The 20,168-nt window shown below is 39.7% G+C and overlaps 1 protein-coding gene and 1 long non-coding RNA gene across 2 annotated transcripts in view; one reads left to right on the forward strand and one right to left on the reverse strand.

Annotated features, from left to right (window-relative positions):
* Positions 1 to 20,168, reverse strand: part of asic4a (acid-sensing (proton-gated) ion channel family member 4a) — a 91,655-nt gene that overhangs the window by 23,586 nt on the left and 47,901 nt on the right.
* LOC116698277 (uncharacterized) lies at positions 10,389 to 19,597 on the forward strand. The gene is made up of 3 exons (XR_004334171.1): positions 10,389 to 10,469; positions 18,426 to 18,430; positions 19,588 to 19,597. It is a non-coding gene; the product is annotated as an uncharacterized LOC116698277 (long non-coding RNA).

Below are 20,168 nucleotides of genomic sequence, written 5' to 3' on the forward strand. Positions count from 1 at the left end.
TTATCCATTTATCTACATTACGTAAAATGAGTCAACCTGGATGGCTATTTTCATGTCAAAATGTCTTCAATCCTCTAGATGAAAGCTGGAAAAACTGTTCTGACAACATATTTTTGTATAATCCGTGGCATGTTTGAGTTCTGTCAAACTCTGGTTCATCTGAGTCATTCAGGACTTTCTCTGTCAAACCTTACAGCGACTCTGATTAAGCTATGGTTAATTCTTTGTCCTGTGGTGGTTTAGGAACCATTTCAGGCTATTTATTCCACTCCAGCGCTCGAGGTCATGGCTCAGAAGGGAGGAGTAGAGTACAATCATGCTGAACGCATGAGCTAATGGGGCTCTCAAGATAGCAGAATAGAAGAATATTGCCACTATACATGAGCCAAGTATGCTTCCCTTTTCCACTTCACCTCATTTTGCCAACAGTTGTGATCAGTCATTCAGTATGGTCTTCACTGATACAGCTAAGGAGAAATCTGCCCTGGGCACTGCGCCGGCAAACAGTCCCGCCTTAGGCATTTGTCTAACTGTTAACTTTGTTTTCTGCAGTCATTTAGATATTCAGGTTTAATTAAGGTACCTCTGTCATTAACACAGGATTTCATTTCCTAAGCTCTCAATCTCGCAACACTCTCTGCTTCTCTCAGACTCTGGCACCCACTCCAAAACGCAAACACTCCCACCCAACTGCCACTGAAGAAACACCGTCACAGTTCCCTGGCCATACTTTTATTTGGTATTCATCATAACCAAGACACCTGCTTGGTTGTTTTTCTTTCCCAGGGAGCTCTGGGGAAATGATATCTGTTGGATTGGTGCCACATGTAAGGGTTGATGAAACTGCCGAAGAGGAAATGCAGAATCTTCTATCTCTTGACATGAATCATCAATATAAAATACGATGTCCCTTCAGGGATATGAGAGTTACAGATGCAAATAAATATCAGCTGCTAGCTCTTGTCAATTTGTGACAAGTTATTCATAACTGAGCATGTATCACCATAAACAAATGCTTGTGATTGCAAGTATTTTATTAAATGCAGCTGCTGCATGAGATAATCATAAATACATGTTTTTTGTATTCCTCTTGTACCCGTGTAACATGTAATGTCTTGGGACTGTGAATGACATGCAGCACTTGCTTTATTCACAAGATGGTGCAATAAGTGCACTTACTTACCCACTTACTGATTCACTTATCCAAACCATTTTTTCAGCCTTTTGGTGAGCACAACAGTGAAACAATATTTGTCTCTCAACTGTGTAACATTTATGAGCAGGGGGATTCATGTTTTTCATGCTACATAAATCATCCAAGTAAACAAGTCTGATTAGTGTTGTTGCTCAGGCGAAAGAGCCTGTTTTGAGTCAAAAGCAGATCTCACAGTCCATTAGACTAAGCTGGATCTAAAGCCAGAGCCCAAGGAAGTTTGGCAGACACAGAGGTTTAAACTGCACACCTAAACACGCCCAGTTTAATTTGGCCTCTAATCACAGTCCTCTCAAATGGCTAAGTTAAAGAAGGAGATAATGCAGCAATGGAACAAAGCGCCGGCAGATCCAGCAGGAATGGAAAACCTCACATCCTGTCCTTGACTGACTCTGATCAAAGTCACAGTGAGAAAATATTTTACGGGACAAAATGCCCATATTTCTGCACTGTGTATCTGCAGGGGACTGATAGAATGGATGATTCATTTAATTAATTATAATTCAGGTGGTGACATTTGGGGCATTTTAAACTCGGTGTCTTGTGTTTATTCGAGTCTGAAACAAAAACGCCACAAGCCTATTCAAACACACACACACACACACACACACACACACACACACACACACACACACACACTTGCAGCATCACCATACAAATGAGCGACCAGCATCCCATTTCACTTATGAAAGCCACACACCCTCGCAAACAAAGCACCTTTATCACTCTACAGCATAATTATTGCAGCATTTAGCACAGTGACATATCTCTTCTTTACTATACATTCTGTTGGATCTCTCATTAGTTACTTTACACGTTGTTTGCTTGCCTCCCTCTCTGTGCCAGAGGCTCATCTATCACTGTTGTTGCATCTCCAACTGTTTGCCAATGGCGGTCGATACATATTATTGATGATTTGATGCCCCTTTAATACCAGGTTGTTAAGAGTAAGAGCAGAGGACCACTCTAATCCCTGTCTGCACATCAAAGACCGGCCAGATATCTGGCCTGCTATTAAACGAGTGGCTGGATGCCACCTGCCCAGATGTTTGGCATGTGGACTCCAGTTCTGCCAAATGGGAATCATAAGACTGCAGGATACCTTCCAGGAAGCATCTGAGGCTCCAAAACTTCAAGGACAAGCCTGCGGTCAAAATGTTATTTTTTAATTTATTTTTATTACATATTTTTTTTATAATAATCGATCAATCCTTTTATGTTTGCCATATACGTATGTATGCAGTTCAATGTCCATTTAGATGTTTCAGAAAACATTCTTCAAAAGATACTTTTCACACCTAGCTAACAAGGTTATTGCATTTGGTTCAGGCACCTTTAGAAGTTGATGACACAGCTGCCTCACTTTTACATTTTAATTTTCTATGAACATAACAGGCACTTTTGATATCCTGCATCAGAGGCCAAAAAGCTCAGTGTGGATTAGAAAGAGTTGATGTTGGGCTCTGTGTATCCCACATGTGTGACAATCCCAGGCCTGCTGCCTGGGCCCTGACTGCCAGTTAAAGAACTTGCCTGCGATAGGGCCTCAAAATACTGGAAGGCTTCCTAGTTCCAGCCCTGCCTGGCAATGTGCATTTGATCTCCTTGGAGTTTACTCCCACTGAAGCCGTTTATTGTAATTTACAGCCAAAGCCTCAGTGAGTCTGCGCCATTGTAAACTCAGCCAAACGGTGGTGGCGGTCCAGATGATCATTACCATTATTGAAACACAATACTCACGGTCACAATAAGAACAGACACAATGGGGAAACATAAATACTACATTCAACCACATAAAGAAGTCACAAGACCGTTTTGTCAACAACTCTCGTGCGACAATTTCACACTGTAGTCCAAATCACACAGAAGATACATGAATGCAAATAGTCTGCCACATTTACTAGAAGAAATGATGAAACCTAAAAGGATGTCGGTTGTTTCCAGATACTGAGCACAACCTTCCTTCTGGTGCCATTTTTATTTCCATTTTTTGTTTTGTTTTAGTTATATGTCTTGTCAGCTACTGGATGGATTGCAATGAAATTTAGTACAGATGTCTACAGTGCCCAGAGGATTTATTCTAAGAACTTTTGTCATTCGCAATACTTGGATTTATGACCAAATATCGTCAAAATTAATGACAATCAAATATTAGCATGAGAACAAGCTAAACAAAGATGGTACCAGTGATTGATGGAAACACTAATGATGATTTAATGGTACAAAAATGACAACCAATACCATACTGTATATATTTTAGATACTCTATGCTTAAATGTTTAGAAAATTATAAAGACAGTGTTTCCTAAATGTTCCTATGTCATTTTAACATCTTTGCTCATCTAATGCTTGACATGACATAATAACATCTCCCAAATTACTTAATGTGATGAATTTTCTGTTTACACCGTCCTCACACAAAGAAACAAAGTAGTTCTGCTTGGTGTTAACCATTGAGCATTATTAGTGCATATGGAAATGAAATTGATAAATGCATAATATACAGTATTAAGCAACTACAGTCACCTTAATTTACAGTGTGCTTTCAATATACATGTTATTTTCTTTACATTTTTAACATTTACAGAAATAGAAGAAGAATACTTTTTTTGGTGTCTTTGCAAAGGCATAAAACTGAAGCTATCTGTTTTATATATGTTTTTTTTCTTCACAAAATAACAATATTTTTGTCAATATAACCAAATGAAGAATTTTATTTGTCATCTAAGTGTTTCTATCTAGGAGACACGACATTGATACATTCATTTTTCATGTGTCACAGGTGAATATGACTTCAACATTTATAATATGAAAATATCAAGCACATGCATTTTTTAGCACACATTTGCTCTATGTGGATAAATCTGTGTCAAATCCATTTCAAAGGTGCTACCCTCGACTTTGACCTCATTGCAAGATGCTCAGATTGTGACAGAGTTCCATTAACACAACTCAGAGCAATTTCATAGCATTTTACAGACACAAAGCCAACCTCGATGCTTCCAGGGACGAGCACTTTTGCTGGCAGAAAGTGCGATGATGATGATAATGCAAACACTTCACATCTCTATCATATCTAGAAAAATCTGTGCATTTCAAATAATCATCAGGCTATTTGAATTTCAATGCTTTAATAGATTTCTAGGGTCATACATACATACAAATAATTTATCTTTTACATCTTGATATTAGATCATAAAGTATGCAGGCTCATCCACACACAACCACACACACACACACACACACACACACACACACACACACACACACACACACACACACACACACACACACACACACACACAATCGACTCCTGAAGGTGGAGAGCAGCTGCAGTGTGCTTCTCCTTGTATTCTGCCTCTAGAGCATGTCATATAAGTTAAATTCCAGTCAGGCACTAAAAGTGCATGACCTATAATAACAAACAACCAATCTACAAACCAAAAAGAAGAATTGTGACTTCTGCAACTCTTCTCGAGATCTATAATTCCCTTTGACAGATGTCATAAACGAAGCATGTTTATTTTATCCTCGCTGTGACAACAGGCTGCAAAATATTCCTCTGAAAACATCAGAGGCCTTAACATCCTGCAGTCTGTGAATACTGTGCTGTGCATGATTTATCATTAGCGAGCAGTGACACCTTTGAGATGAGTAAATTAGGATAACCAAGCCCAATGCATCAGAGACTCTTCAATGTGACAAAAGAGGGAAGGCCCACCCAATACTCCACAAAGCTCTCTATGCGCATTTGTCAATTAATCTATAGACATTTTTATTATGAGCAGCTGACTGTAAGTGAATGACAGTAAGTGCAACACAGAAGAGCAAGCTTACTGTTTGCACTCAGACACCTCTCAGCATAATCAAATCGGTTGTCATCATAGCTTAAACAGTAAGCCAAGACTTCCTTTCTAAACTGACTCCGGAAAAATTTCACAGACGAAAAACAACACATTTTTTTCCTGAAAGAAACAGAAAAAGAAAGCAGTGTTCCAGTGAAATGAAATGAGTATGGTTTTGTCTCAGTGACTTAGTGTGATAAAATTCTGTTCACTGTCTTTCCACTACACCAAACAGTGGCAAACAGAATGTCTCTAACTGATCGGCACAGCAGTCAATACATCAGCGTGTGCATTGGGATGAAGAAATCAATGTCAGTGCATTCTCATGCCTCCTCCATCTCTGCCAGCAAGCCCTCATACAGGGATGAAAAGTCATCAACTGAACCTACCCAAAGGGGATAGCGCACACCCGATATTGATATTTGAAGGGTTGCCTTGATGCCAAGAAAGGCCCTTGTAAAGCCATGGTAAAGGATTACCCAAGCAAGCATGTCCTCCTTCAGCGCAGCCGAGAACACTAGTTTCCACCCTTGGTACCGTTCTGAAGGGTCATTTTTAAACACAGCGAGGGATGAAACAAACAACAAGAGAAGCTAGGAGGAACCATCCATCACTCTTACTTGGCTCTACCCTGCTGTTTGTTGAGCTGGAGATAAAGCTGGCCTTATCTTTAATTAAGCTTGATCAAACATTGTTAAGGCCCAATCTGTAATGCTAAACAAAACAAAGAGGCTCGCCTGGGTCACAGCGCATTTTTTTATGTTGTATTGACTGATAGAAAATTACAAGTTTATTATGCTGCGATGATGGGTATTGATGCCATAGTCTGCAGCACTGTATCAATTAGACTGATAAAAAGTGTGCTTAAAGTTATAATGGCTGTAAAACGACAGTCACATCCCTATCATTAGTATTAACCATACTATTCCTGCTTCATCGATACAGTTTCATTTTGCTTTATCTTTCCTTATGTATGTACATCTAAATCCATAAATCCAGATAATAAACCAATTCACATAATGTTAACACACTGTATAACACTGTCACTGTATTGACAGTGTAGAGAGAATAATATGTGCTGTACCTTTGGGTCAGCTGAGAGATTTTTGTTGGGGTTTGGGGGTTGTTGCATGCAGCTTAGCAGATAAGATTGATATGCCACTGCTCTGCCAAACGGACAATGTAATTAAAGTCATGCAACCATGGTATGTACCATAACTGAGGCTCATGTGGCCACGTCCTTCATTTCAGGTAACTTTGTTGAGTACACTGACACAGATTCTAAATTGTTTTGTTTCTACAAGACGATATTTAATGTTTCCCAATCTGTTATATACAGGAATACATCTCTGTTTTCAACATTTATGATCAAATATCACCTTGTATTTGAACACATGTTAAGTGCTCATGTTTTGAGTCATTTTGTTTAGTCAGTCAGCTAATATGAAGTAAAAGGGTCAGGAGGTTTTAGATTTTAAAATTTGTGGAACATATTTATTTCCCCAATACATCAGAAAATTTACAAAACCAGACTCAATAAAACCAGTGTGTAGCCCACTGTAGGGAAAACATGGTAACACAGGTGTAATGTAATAGGCTTATACGCCATGTAAACATACGTAGATTTTAGATGTGAAATACTGCGGAAGCAAATTAAAGGAGTCTAAAATGTTTACTGTGAAAGTTATGTTCACAGTAAACCGCAGTTGTTCGGCTCCATTTATAACAGTATATATGTACATAAACTGCACATGTTCCTCAACCCAATCCAGAAACTGTTGGAACCCATTAATGCATACACCACAGACTAAATAAAGCCAAAGATTGTGAATTTGGATAGCTGTGCAATTCCCTGGTATGTGACAGCATAGTTTATGGGTTAATGACCATGTGAGAAGCAGACTCTTAAGAGAAGCAGATTTGCAGTTAGAAAAAAATATTGATATCTGCCGTGCACGTGAGGTTATATCAAGCCAAGTGAAAGCACTGACAGAAGAAGTGGAGGTCCACAGAATAACACATTCAAGGACCAAATTAAATGTCTTGCATTGGCCAGACATGTAAATATGCAACAACAACAACAACAAAAATCAGTTGCAAAGATGTGTCAGCAACAGCATGCAAAAGCGCATGCAATTGAGCACAGTGAGAGTGAAATGGACATTTACATTGGCACAGTTAAAGGGGAGCATGTAAAATACACCAGCATGATGGAGTCTGCAGAGACAGAATCCAAAGAAGAAAAATGGACAGACGATTTAGAATAAAAAAAGAAACATTCCAACTTTTAGAATGGAAACAGGGACATACTGCAATGTAAGTTGAAAGATTCACTGGATGTTGCAAGGCAGGCTCGGGGCAAGTACAAGACCTATGTCTATGCCCTCTCTGGTCATAAGATAGGACCACTGGGCAGGAGCAGTAAAAAAAGGTGCATAATGATGAAAGGGACATTGTTGAAGACTGTGATGATCTCATCAATATACAGATTGACCACACTTGTTCACATCCATTGCTCACGGTTAAGGAAGTAGTTTCCTTTATGCAAAATGCAAAGTACTTCAAGTTACAGACACCGATGATGAAAGCTCAACGCTGTGTACCTTTCTAAACCTCAGAGGAAGATAAAGATTACTGCAATTGCTGTGTGGGTTTTCATCAGCATCTGAGGGGTTTCAGAGGGCCATCACACAGATGACTGAAGGCTTTGATTTTGTTGTAAAGATCATTGATGACTTCTTTTGGATGAGCATGACCACAGGCTGATAAAGTTGTTGGTGAAAGGAAGGAAGTATAACCTGGAACTAAACAAAAACAAGTGCTAAATCAGGACAAGGGAAATCAAATACATTGGACAGTGGACACACACTCCAGGGCACTGAGACCAGATGAGGAAAAAGTGAGTATCTTGCCAAGTTCATACCAAACCTGTCAGACATCAGCGATTCATTGAGGGAGCTTCTTGAAGAGGATACAGGGCAGCATTGGGAGGAAGCGCAAAAAAGAAGTTTTTAATGGCCTAAACAGCTTGTCAAGGACATTCCAACATGGATGTCAACAAACCGATCACACTGTCACCAGATGCCAGCTCAGAAGACATCGAAGCAGTCATAGTGAAGGATGACAACCTGTAGCGTCTGGGTCAAAAGCCCTCTATGTCGGTCGCTAAAATAGAAAAAATAGTTACTCACCATTGTGTACGGGTGTGAGAAATTCCATCAGTATATTTATTGAAAAAAGCATTTATGTTAACCCTTGTATGGTATTCGGGTCATATTGACCCATTTCAAATTTTTAAAAGAAGAAAAATGATACAAGTACATTTTTTTTTTACCTGAAAATAAACGGCCTTACCTTATTTCCTGTGATAAACATGTATTCCTGACTCAATTTAGAAAATGATAGAGACTGATTGCATTCCCTAAACATATATTTATCTCAATTGTTTGAAATTGAGATAAAGACAATATTTGTTAATAGATTATGAAGTAAGATTTTATTTCAGAATTGTTTTTAAAAAACCCAAATAAGTCACGGGTCAATTTGACCTGAGGGATACGAGAGGGGCCCGAAAGTGAAGACAATACAAGGGTTAAGAAGGACTACAAGCTGCTTGAAATCATCTTTAAAAAGGCACTGCACTGAGCTCCTATGAGGTTGCAAAGGATGGGGCTTAAACTACAAAGATACAGCCTTAAAGTCACCTATCAGCCTGACAAGGATCTTTACACTTGAAACGCTGTAAGTCGAGCATTCCTCAAAGAGCAAACAGAAGATCTGCTGGAGAAAGAATTGGAGGTCTGGATTACACCTCAGCTGCCCTTTTCAGAGGGAAAACAGCACAAGTTTAGGAAACCCTTAAAAACATACTGGATGGCCATATGAAAGCAGTGCAGTACAAATATCTCCTTCACTACAGTTCTACTTCTACTAGTTCCCAGAGATTATAAAACGAGGGAAATCACCAGTTGCAGTTTGATGATTGTTGTGTAATCAATGTTTGCAATGCATGGTATTCCTGATGTGTCATCTCAAATAATGGTCCCTAGTATGCCAGGGCTGAGTTCCAAGACGAGAAGCTGGCCATTTAAAGACTATTTAAACAATGTAATAATGGTGATCACCACCTTGTTGGAGAATTGCGATACACCATTGGAATGCAGGATTATCACCAGCACAGTTGCTTATGGGATGTCATCTTAAAGGAAAATTGCCAACCTCAACCTCAAGAGGGAACAGTCCAAGTATCCAAGTAGTCGAGAGAAAAGCAAGAGAAACTAAAATTCTACTATGACGGGCAAAACAAGACCACTATCTGACCTGCAAGCTGGAGAAAATGTCAAGATACAAAGAGGAGAGATATAGAAGCAAACTGTGGTCCTGCACAAACATGAGCAACTGTGGTTCACACACCAGATGGGATAGGAGAAACAGATGAGAAAACCCTTTCCATCCACAAATGAACAAGCCATAGAAATACACATTGACTAAGAGATGTTAGACTACAAAAGTAACAACAAACAGGCTATGCTGTTCACATTAATCTGAACACACAGTTGTTACACACCAAATGACACACCTAATAAACAATCTGACACACACTCGTATCAAACTAGATCTGGGAGACAAGGAAGAATATCTGTTTGATTCCAAAATTGAGAGAGAGAGTGTATTTTTACGAACAGAAAAAAGATATGCTTACACAAATTGAAGAGGTTTTTAGGGTCATTTAAATTATGGTTATTTTAGTTTGCTGATTTTTTTTAACCTGAAAATGTTTGAGAAGATATGTGTTACGTAACCTGTAACCATGTTTACAGCTGTCAGGGTTTCACAAAGTCATAGATACTGAGATTTGTAAATTTAAAAAAAGCTCAAGAGGGGCATGTGTGGATCGTAGATGTGACGTAAAGCGGAAGCAAAGAGTATAAAATTTTGCTGTTGGCTGTGAAGCATAGCCAGTAAAGTTATGTTGACAAGGCTGATGTCCTGGTCCATTCATATAACAGGAAATTACTGATTGGAAACACTGGTTGTAATTGTGATGTAAAATAAAGCCATGAATAAATCCTTGTGTTATGGACACAACCGGCAAATGGCAAACAAAGTGACAAACCCACAATTTTGACATTAACTTTTAATCCTACAGTATAAGATTTTCTTTGTCCGTTTGTGGGCAGTACAACAAGTTGTAAACACAACATTGAAATATTATCACTTTAAAAATTGTTATGGCTAATGCAGGCGGTATAACCAAAAGATAGTTAAAAGAAGCTGAAGCGCGCCATCGATCTGAGGGGAACTGGAGAGTTACAGAAAAACACACCGGGCACGTAACGTCTCGTATAGCCGAGTAGTGCAGCTATTTTCATTTCGGCGCCCATGTTAGCCAATCTGTCTGGCCACACCGGGTGCGGAGCGGCCACGTTGACCCATGCGCTGCGCCCCTTGTTTTGGTGTCAAGCCAGGCAGGTAATCACATACAGGAAGACCACAGTGCAGCCAGATACTTTACAAAAATAAATGACATTTCAAAATAAAACACCTAGGGTTCATAGTGATTTTGGCTGTCATGACTTCTCACAGCAAGACGTGATCAGACACACACACACACACACACACTGCAAACAACATTAGCGGCAGGTTTAGTATAGAATTCAAATAGATTCACAGCAGTCTGCTATGGTAGGGCAGTAAATCACGGGTGCTTTTACTATCGTAAAACTGCAGGTAGTTGGAGAGTGATCATTTGTACATTGGTAGAAGCAGAAATAATGGCTTACTGGTACAGGTCATTTTGTAGGGTGAGAAAAGCCCTGTTAAAGCACACTTGGATGTGCACCCTATTAAAAGGTTAATCTGACAAATAAGGTGATGGCATTAAAATCTGATAATCATGGAGCAAACAGCATTTCATTTCCATAATGAGAGGCCCTTTAATGACATTTCAAAGAAAAATAACAGAAAAGATAACTTTGTCAGATCTTCCCAAGCGCTTTGCACTGCAACACATTTTCTTTTCATCACCTTATGATTTTAGTTTATTGTAACACATAAATCCTCTCTGTATCATACTTCAGAACATCCAAGTTTGTTTTACCCATGAGCTGTGACCTCAATACACCAAACAGTCTTTACAGAAGACCAAAGCTTTGGTATAAACAGATAAATATGAGAAGTTGACCCTACTGAAATCCCCAGTTTAATTAATGCCAGGTCCCCTCTCAGTAATTTGAAGTCTCCTTTATTAGAGATTTTAAAAGTGCTCTCCCCAGGGAATCTCTGAGTCACAGGGAAATTGTGGCACAATATGTTTTTAATTTCCCAGGAGGTCCTTGCACAGCAACTATTTAACGATGGAGCAGCTTTGCTCAAGGAAACTAAAAGGTATGCTTTTTTTCTTTTGTCATTATGACTGGCCCTAACATGAAATATTTTGCCTATTTGCATGGTCCTCTCTTGCTATTACTCAAAGCTTAGTACAACTTATTTTTATTTTTTGCCTTCCACCGGAACATGCATTGTAGTGCTGCTGCACAAAACTATAACATATCAACTTTAACCAAATTGAAATCACATAAAACAATCACAAGACAAAGAATTATATGTTATCAGAATGCAGTATTTCAGAGATAAAAACCGGCTGAAATACCGATAAATTCTTTGCATCTGATTTTAGTTCTGTCTTTTTGACTTTAAGAGACGTGTGACATTAAACTACAAAAGAACTGTTGTCCTTGATGTAAAAATAGCGAAGCCACAAGAGTCCCGGATTGTTGCACATGTATGTCGTGTAAACAAGAACTCATTGTAGCATCACAGGCTGTAACATAACCTCCAAAAACGACCAATTTTTTAAACTGTAGACAGTAAACTTTGTTGTTGTATACATAAAGAAATATTTTGTTTGTTCTCGCGAGAGCACAATTTGAATTTGCTCAGCGAGTTACTCATGCATCAAGCAATGCTGCTCATTAAATATAGCCTTGTAGCCGAGCTGCACCAATCACATTGATACATCTGATATAGGCGGGCCAGAGGCGCGCTAAACAGATGATGGCAGTTAAATCTACAAGTTAGCTCCGCTGGCAGCTAAGCATGTTGGACTCTGGATACGTCACCCCATGTAGTGTTGAAATTGGTTGTAGGGTTATCCAACTGCATGCAGTGAGATTTTCAAATGCACGCTTGGTGCCGCCCCTCGAGATGGGCGACTTTCATTACTCAATGTCAGACCCTTAATCTTTCAGATTTGGGTCTGAATTTCCAAGCGAGCTAAGTACCTCTGTTGGTACATTTGTTATAAATACCATTTATACACTCGGTTGTAATTATAGTGTCCTTTAGCTGGTGCTATTGAAGCTATTGTTGGGTGTGACCAAGTTTTTCCAAGAGATAAATGTGTATTTTCCCAGACCGTCATACTATCAATAGACGTACAATGCAAATCAAAAAAATAATGGGGTGTGTGGCCTTGACCAACTGCCATGCTTTGCTTGTTTGAAAGCTATGATGTGTCTTTCTCATGGGCGGGACAAATTATGTGGGAGGGCAAAGCAGAGAAAGGGGTGTAACCTTTCCCCGTATGACGTCATATAGGGATGGCTTCAGATCAGCCTATCTGAGCTTTCATTTTCTCAAAGGCAGAGCAGTATACCCAGGGCTTGGTTTAAACCTATCACAATTTCCAGCCACTGGGGGACCATAGGCAGGCTGGGGGAACTCATATTAATGTTAAAAACCTCAAAGTGACATTTTCATGCCATGGAACCTTTAATAATACTTTTATTTTGTAGGGTTGAGTTTTGTTCTAGTGTTACTACCTGTTCTGTTAAAAGATTAAACCACTGGGAGATGGCGAGTTGTTTCTCCAATTTAGTAGAATAGTTTGCTTGGCAATAGTTAGGGCTACCAGTAGAGGCGTTGGATTTGTTTTTGTGTTGACTACAGTATGCCCAAGGCTCCTAGATGTTGAACCCAAACAACACTGATATCTTAGGTATGTCTTTCTAGAAGTGTTGTACTGGTGTCAGAATGCATGTAGTGGGCAGTTGCTTTAGGGAAAACATTGTCTTATATGTCTCATGCAGTAAGTCCCATTATCTTGTGTTGTTTAATATGTACTCTGTAAATAACTTTGTATTGAATTATCTTAAGAGGTGGTGGAGTCCGTGGAAGATAAAAGTTTGTATAATTTTGACAAAGGTTTGAGTTATTTTATTGATATTGTTTATATTGGGGGTTGAAGGTTGTTAGTGGATGTGTTTTTGTGCATGCTTTCATTGAGTGTATTGTAAGTATTGTCCATCCCCCATATCATACTAGAGGGGTAGATCCTTGCATTGCTATTTCTTGACATTGTGTCTGTTTTTCAGCCATGAATGATGATAATAGGTTTTGTGGTTTCATTTGGTAATTTACTGTAGCTGGTAGGGTATAGGTAATAGTGCTGGAAGTTGTTTTTTTCAATAAAAGTTTGTAATGAGCATGGCCACAGTGTTAAACCGTTTGTCTGTGGGCTTGACTTGTATCATTGTGGTTCAGTAATTGATTTGTGGTACTAAGAGATTCGTTGGATGAGCTTACCATATCCAGGGGTTTAAAGTAATCTTCTATTGTTTTTTAATAATGGAGTTTTGTTGACAATGATTTTGCAGGTCTTAGAGATATTTTTATACATAAATATGTAATATTGCCTGTGACGAGGGAGAAGGGGTTCTGAGGTGTGGTATTACAATTGTGCTGACACAGGGTTGAAATAGTTGATTTACTAAATAGTCAGAAAGATTAGAGAACACGTTGATGATTTTCAAAAAGTCATTGATTGGGCAAATGCCCAGATAAAGTAGTGGCTCAAAGAGATCCAAGGTCAGATCAATGCTTTCCTGTCAATTTGGTACTTAGGAAGATGTCATTTCCAGTGGCAACATATTTTGGGCCTTTTTTTAGGCCGTATTTCTGGCCCCTTTTCAACACCAAAACAGAAATACAGTGGGCTACTTTGACCAACTAACTTCCTTTCCCTGTAATGAAGCACCTCAGATTGTTTCTTGTTATAATTGTTGACATTGTTTGACCACAGCTGTAGTCAGGCTTGTCTCCACATTAAATCTGTTCCTATGTTAAGTTTTGATTTGGGTCAAAGCTGCAGACGTCACTTCACACAAGAAGATCCTAAGGATAAGGGTTCCTTAAGGCCATATTTCCCCAAGTCTGGACACTGTGGCAGCGTCTTGTCTGTATCTTTAATCTTTAGCCCACAGTCTGAAGACACATCCATCAACTGTTCCTGCACCAAGCAAGCCTGCAGCTGCTGCTGATGCTCAGTCCTACCGAAAGGGTTCCTCGCCCAGTTCAGTACAACAGATGTCCTGTCAATATCACTTAAATATGAGTTTAACTCACTGTGGAGCTGGGAGAAACACGTTTCACCATTTTCTCTACAGGAGCTCTGTTTGTCTGAGAAGCAGCTCATATTTCCTTCCTCCCATCTCCTCTGCCACAGCCTGGCCTTGCTTATGAAACCATTAACCTTTTAGGATTTTGGTTTCCTTCCACTGTGGTTATAAGTTGTTTGTTTATTTTTGATGGTTCAGGGGCTTAATAAGGCCCAAGTCAGATTTCCCTTCCCCGCTCTATATGCAAATAAACACGTACATCATTTCCGTTGTATTTATTGTAGAACATATTTAATGAAACATTATTTTTCTGAAAATTTTATTTGTTACTCTCACATAAATCATTATTACAGAAACATGCAATGACTAATGAAAAAGTGCTTTCTGCAGTCTTTGTGTGATGAAGGGCATACTACTTTTTCTCCACCTGACAATGGTATGTGTGCAATATGTTCAAATATTGGGTACAAATTATGAACCGAAAAAAAATTATGTCTACATGCAGTCGCCGTGAACATGTGCAGGAGAGAAAGACATTTTTAACGTGTACATACTCAAAAGGTATGTGGTCATATGTGTCCTAAACCACCTCTGAATGTGGTCTGAGTGATCTGATCTCAATTGGGTACTGCAAGCTGTCCACTTGTGATTGGATCACTCAGGAAGGATGTTAATGCCAGGTTAGTCTATACTTACAACTTTCCACTTGCTGCAATTTCCGATTGCTCCAATGCCACCGGAAATTTGACCAGATGTCACTCTTTTCAGCCAGATGTCCATTACCTTCTGCTTTATTTGTGTTGGAATTCTAAACTCCGGTGGATTCATGAGGACTACGGTTAACTGCTCCTCAGATCTCTGCAGGGTAAATCCAGACAGCTGTCCAATCTGAGTTTTCGGTTGCACGACTAAAGCAACTTTTAAACATACACATGATCCCCCAAAACAAGTTCCTTCCCGAGGCTATTTTGCAGCAGCACGGTGCTTCCTTCCGGCGCTTAGCACCGCCAATGAGGAATGTGATTGGTTTAAAGAAATGCCAATAAACCAGAGCACAATTTTCTCCCTTCCCGGAATGCTGTGTGAATAGCCAGACCCTCCTTCGCAGTGCTGTGAAGGAAAGTCTGGCAATAGAAGACTAATGCCAGGTCTATATAGGGTCTTACAAAATCACAAACATCAATGTAAGGCTAAAATGTCTTTCAATTCTTTTCCACAAGACAGCCACCTGATGAAGCAGCTGAGGAGCAGCTATGATCTGCCATCTTGACAACAACTTTGAAACAGTCTGTGATTTACTGGCCTCACAACAGAACCTAATGAGTAAGGTGAGTGGTTCAGCAAATCCTTTCTGAGCATACCCCAGAAGGCCGTGCACTCTTCTCATCAACACTGCTGCTCAGTCGGTATTTATTTAACTGCATGATGAGGACTGTCTGTCTTATTTTTTTTGTGCAATCCATAATGTTTCTACCACTTGGAGAAGCAGCAGCATGCTTAGTTCTGGGATATGCATATTTAACGAACAACCCTCTCACTATTTAGTTGTTCTATTCAAATTTATGAAGACATGCAGTGTTTAGTCTTATATAAACTGCAGCGTACTGTAGAATCCACCGGTGTATTCTGTGATAGTGTCTATTGAAAAAAATACAGTAGAAAATGCTGGGATAAGGATAGAAATTATTTAGCTTTGCTGGACATTGACCATGCCATGGTTGGCTATTTTTGCTCCAGTTCAGCATCTCTCCTGGTGTGACATACGGGACAGTGTCAACATATTGCAGAGTCAACACACTGTCATGCCTTGTGGTTTTTGCTCCCCAGTGGGATACTTTAAGCAGACAAAGCACTGAGGACTGCTCCAGGTACAGCTCTAGTCACTGCAATGCCAGTTCCTTCACCCCACATGCTGTTTTTTAAGTTACATAAATTTTTGTAATCTTGAGCTTTATAAAGTTTCTTTCTGAGAAGTGAAGTCCTTAGCCCTAGGTAGGAATTTTTTTTTTTTGTTTGTGGCTTTGATGTTGAAGCTCTAATGAGAACATATTACTACATACCTGTTGGGAAGAAACACACTCAGCAAATCAGTAAGCTTCTAAGCAGCTGTTTGAAGTGCCCTTGCCCATTGCTTCACATTTTAATGTGGAGAGATACTGTCTTCTAATGTGCTTCTAATATACTGTGAGTTCCTCAAGATGACACAAATCAATAGATATACTAATCCGGGTGTATCCAGTGGGGCATTCTCTTATCCTGCTGGATTTTCACACACTAACTTAAAAATCCGTTGAGTGGTCTTTAGGGCAAGTTTCTTATTCCTGTCAGAAGCAAGAGGGATTATGTACGATACTTAACGCTTCACTTTAGAGTTGAACTTTTTTCCACATGGGAAAAAAAGAGAAACTAAAAAAAGACCTTTACATTTGCTGACATTGTGTGACGTAATGACCAAGCCTTAAAAACAGGGCAAAGTGCAAAGATTGATCGCCCCTTTTAAAGTAGCAGATAAGATGCCTTTTGTTTTCTGTTTTTTTTTTGTTCAAAACTCAGTGGTGAAAATGGGAGAAATTATTTTAATGTGAAAATAAATCTAAACAGTTCAATTGTGCCAAAGGAAAAAAAGACGAGTATGGTGCAGTGGTGTCGGGAGCAGGGAGGATGGGGTTGTATTTAACAGCTACACTCTATTTATTGTATGAACAGCTGAAAACAACATCTGTATTAATGAGCAGTCTCTGCACATCTGGGAAGCAGCATGCTGCAGCCAGCAACTGAGCTCAAATAGGTTTAGAAGTCTGTTTCTATTGCTTTTTTAATCACCAATGTGCCAATTTGAGAGTGACTTCAATTTCAAATTACAACTTCCCTCTGAGTTTGACATGTTACTATTTGTGTCTTTGTCACCAATCAGTGTTCATTCCCTTGTCCAAATAGAACATATGTAATCTATAATTTAGACTTGGTCAAGCACTGCTTTTAGACAGACTGGTGATTATACCTATATATTTGACCTTAATCCACTCCCGTGCTTGCTTCATTGCTATTCCACATTAAGGGTGTTTAGAGTCGACATATTTCTGCCTGCTCCCTCCTTCCATCAATCTACAACTCCAGCATTCCTGTTTGTTGCTATTTTGAGAGTATCTAAAGAGGATAAAACAAGGCAACTGACTGATGGTAAATCTCCCCCCCCCTCAAAATCCTGTGCGTCAAAGCTCAGATTTATGACTCAACTCACATCTAAGAGGGCTTGATATCCGACATTGTCACAGAGTAAAGAGTTGGCGTGTAATTGAATTGAAAAGCACAAAGCCACTGGTAGATCGCACCGGAAATTCCCAAAGCCTGCAGATTTGAGACCAAGTCACGACCCTAGTAGCCATAAGTGCCACCCAAGTTGAATCCCAGTTGCCTGCATGTGTCTCTCTCTGTCACACAGAATCCAAATTCCCCCATCAATCGTGGCGGTGGGCGACACGATCCCTGACAACTTTTCACATCAGTCTGGGGATTAGAGGCATAAGGTTTACGCTGGCCTTGCCAGAATCCTGAATAACATTTTTTGATTCAGCAATTTAAACTAATTTCAAGGCTGGCTCTGCAGCAATTTTCTGGATCAATGGAATGTCATAGCTCACTTGGTCACTACCCGTCTTATCGCAGGTACCTAACACAGGGGGATGCTATGCTAATTGCTTGGTTTAGAGAGCAGGGACTCTTCATTTCCTCTATAGCTTGACGTCTGACGACCAGAACCAAACATTTGATGATTGATTATAGTTGTTATCTGCCATACATGCAAAGACAAAATGTTAACATGATGGGTTGTTTACTTTGAAATATATTTTCAGTGAATAGCCAGGCTCTATGATTAGACACTGAAGAAAATTTCAACTCATTATTTGAAAACTGAAATTTTGGATGTATTAGAAAATGAATAATTATAAAAATAATTAATTGAAAAAGCTGTTGTGTTTCAAATGTAGTTTTATTTAATAGCAACATAAGCCTGGGGCAAAGATAGTTGAAATACAATGACTTTTAAATGGATGCTGACTGAGGCATTGTTGTGCAATACAATGTATGTAAATACGTATATACCATATACATTTTGATTGCTATCCAGTAACCATGAAACCCGAGAACTGGACATGTGTGGTTGGCGCCTTTAACACTCGAGCAAGAAATAAGTAAATATCTGCACATCATTTCCATAGTGTGGTTTCAGGGTGGCACAGCTGAGAACATTATCTGTTGGACTATTTATTGGTGCTTCTGGCTCCCCTTATTCCTTTGAACAGGAATAACTCAAATACGGCAACTGAATCTTCAAGTCATTAAATCGGGGAAGCGCAAAGAAAAGAAGCAATAAAAGCTGACAAAATTACTAAAATTGCTGTAATCGGTAGTCTGCACGGTTTCCTTTTCTTCTGATTTCTGCGGACATGCTATTTCAAGACTGACCTGGGGACTAGACCAGAAGGCATTTTACAGAAAACGGTTCTGTTTTTTTCCCCTGGCAGGGCCTGTTCCACTTTCTTATGTTTCAATTGTCAAGGACAGAGCACATGGGGTTAAAAAGCAATTTCCTACATCATGACAACTGTACAAATGTATGGTGGCAAATGTTGGAGGAGAAAAGGGGGAGGTGGGGGTAGATAAGGGGGTGAAAGACACCGTGGTGGCAGTAGTGGAGTAGAGAGGTTAATCCTGCTGTTTAATCTATGGAGGTATGGGGGGGCCTTATCTCTGCCGCCTGCTGCCGTTGCGTTCTCCTTCAGCATCCAGCATCCCTGACTGTCTGACATCACTCAGCGCTGGGTTGTGGTGGGGTTGGCGCGGGTGGAAGGGGGGGGGGGGGGGGGGGGGAAAGACAAGCTATTCACTGCTACATTAAAGGAGAATTCTGGTTGATTTCAACATGAAGCTCTGTTTTTTTTTATTTGTAGTGCTGTCAGTAGCGAGACAAATTAAACTAATCGGTGCTGCCTACACCGAGTTATCCTTCTGCTAGACTTAGCACCCAACAGGCTTAAACAGGGCAAGTTTTAAACATGTTTTTAGCCTCTAAACATGCACAAAATGTCATTACCAGTGCCTTACCATGTGCAGTGATTCCTTCCAAGAGAACACAGTGAATTTGACCGCAGTAGATGTGACAAAAAGGCATAAACGTTGTGACAATTGACGAGTGTGGACTTCCCCGGAAAACAGGAAATAAACAGAGGTATGGATTAACACAACTATTATGTCTTTCTGACACATGTACTGCGGTCAGATTTGCTGTGTTCACTTGGAAGGAATCACTGCACATGGTAAGGCACTTGTAATGACATTTTGAGCATGTTTAGAGGCTAAAAACAAGTTTAAAACTGTTTAAACCTTTTGGGTGCAAAATATAGCAGGAGGATAACACGGTGTAGACTGCACTGATGGTTGTCATTTGTCTCGCTAATGACAGCACTACACACTTAAAAAAAAGAGCTACAAGTTGAAATTGACCGGCATTCTCCTTGAAGTGCCAATGCTACCTCAGGCGTAGACATACCCCACTTTTCCCCCACCCTCCCACATGCCCTGCTGTGGGGCTTTGTGTCAACCACAGACAGTCAGATGCTGCTGATTCGGTTCAACATCCCGTGGGACTGAACACTCACAACTTCCATTTCCATATTTGTTCTGGTGAAACTGCGATGAAGAAAGAAACCA

This window comes from Etheostoma spectabile, chromosome 11 (genome assembly GCF_008692095.1).
Source record: "Etheostoma spectabile isolate EspeVRDwgs_2016 chromosome 11, UIUC_Espe_1.0, whole genome shotgun sequence".
Classification (NCBI taxonomy): domain Eukaryota; kingdom Metazoa; phylum Chordata; class Actinopteri; order Perciformes; family Percidae; genus Etheostoma; species Etheostoma spectabile.